The sequence below is a fragment of the Sinocyclocheilus grahami genome, unplaced genomic scaffold (assembly GCF_001515645.1).
Source record: "Sinocyclocheilus grahami isolate Dianchi unplaced genomic scaffold, SAMN03320097.WGS_v1.1 scaffold11238.1, whole genome shotgun sequence".
NCBI classification, from domain to species: domain Eukaryota; kingdom Metazoa; phylum Chordata; class Actinopteri; order Cypriniformes; family Cyprinidae; genus Sinocyclocheilus; species Sinocyclocheilus grahami.
Window position 1 is genome coordinate 5,339 of NW_015513709.1, and position 1,549 is coordinate 6,887.

Sequence of the window (1,549 nt, forward strand, 5' to 3'; positions counted from 1 at the left end):
TCAGACAGACCTTTGGGACCTCAGGGACAGAAAGACAGGTAAGGAAGGAGGAGCATTTCCGTAAATGTTTTAAACTAAACTTGCACATATATGCAGGAATAAGATCTGATCGTAAACTCTGTCTGATTGTTTTTTCGTATGTGTGTTCAACAGTACCTAAACACAGTCATCCCATATGAGAAAAAAGGGACTCCTCCATCTGTGGATGACTTGCAAATGCTCACAAAAAGTAAGAGTACTGCACTAATGGCATTAAAACTGAGTCAAAGTGAAACCGACTTTTCTGTAGAAATCTCCATAATATTTCAAGTTTATTTTATTTAAGATTTGCTAATATTGATTGATTTAATCCTTAAAATCAAACAATAACAAATGTAGGCTATCAAAGGAAAACAAATAGTGACCATTATTTCAACTGGTATTGTTTTTCAGTTCTTTATGCCATGAAAGAAGACAGTGAGAAGGTCCCGACCCTCCTGACTGACTATATACTAAAAGGTAAATCTAAACCTTTTTTCACCATAATTAAAATAACTTTTAAAAATAATTTTGTATAAGTATATTTCTATCTCAATTTAATTAAATAACTGGATTCACAGAATATCACGGTTCACCAGCTCTAAATATTCCCATAAATAACGCGCCTGCATTATTTTAGTATCATTGAGTTTTTATTGATATTTTGAATTTGTTTTCATTTTTATTTTCATTGTTTTTGTTTAAGTGTTAGTAATTTTGTTGTGTGTTTTTGTGATTTTTATTCGTTATTTATTTTGCTTTTTATATGTCTATATAGTATTTATTCATTTTAATTTAATTTTATTTCAGATCAAGTTTATTTTAAATTATGGTTTTAGGTTTAATTAACTATAATATAGTTATATAGTACAGTATATAAATGTATATGAACTACATACACAGCATTGAGACCATTAACACATTATCACGTCTCCATCCTGCAGTTCTGTGTCCTACCTAAAGTCCTGAGCGTGATGTGCTGATGGTGAGACTCTGGAGAGGTCAGGTGTCTTCGTTCGTCCTCTCTCAGTTCTCAAGCCCAGCTGCATGAGCTCCCTTATCCAGTATCAGCGAGGGACCCTGAACATCTAACCATCCTTCTCTTGCTTATCTAATGACCTTTGACCTTGCTCATCTCACTGCCCTTCCTGTATTCACATATCCATGAGGTTCACACCACAGCGCCTGGTGCTTTACATGTTTTCTATTACGTGCGTTACTACGGGCCAAAAGCCATATGAAACGTGTAAGGGTAACAGGTGAACTATAATCAGTTTAACTCTACGATCAGGTAATATTTTTATTTTTATTTTTAAATATATGCCTAACATAAGGTATTTTACATACTACTCAATCATTCACATCCGTTCTAAACACAGGTGACGATGAGAAGGGCATTATTCACAATCTTCTTAAGGTAGATCCATTGATTCGAGAGCACATTTGAAAATAATCCATCCATACTTGCCGTTTTAGTATTGTGGCTTCATTTCAGCCAAGGTTGGTTGAAAATACAGCATGTTTTAGTGTT

At 33.9% G+C, this 1,549-nt stretch overlaps 1 long non-coding RNA gene across 1 annotated transcript; it reads left to right on the plus strand.

Moving 5' to 3' along the window:
• LOC107578636 (uncharacterized) lies at positions 1 to 1,471 on the plus strand. Its single transcript, XR_001608366.1, has 4 exons — positions 1 to 38; positions 154 to 229; positions 433 to 498; positions 963 to 1,471. It is a non-coding gene; the product is annotated as an uncharacterized lncRNA (long non-coding RNA).
• Positions 1,472 to 1,549: the final 78 nt, after the last annotated feature.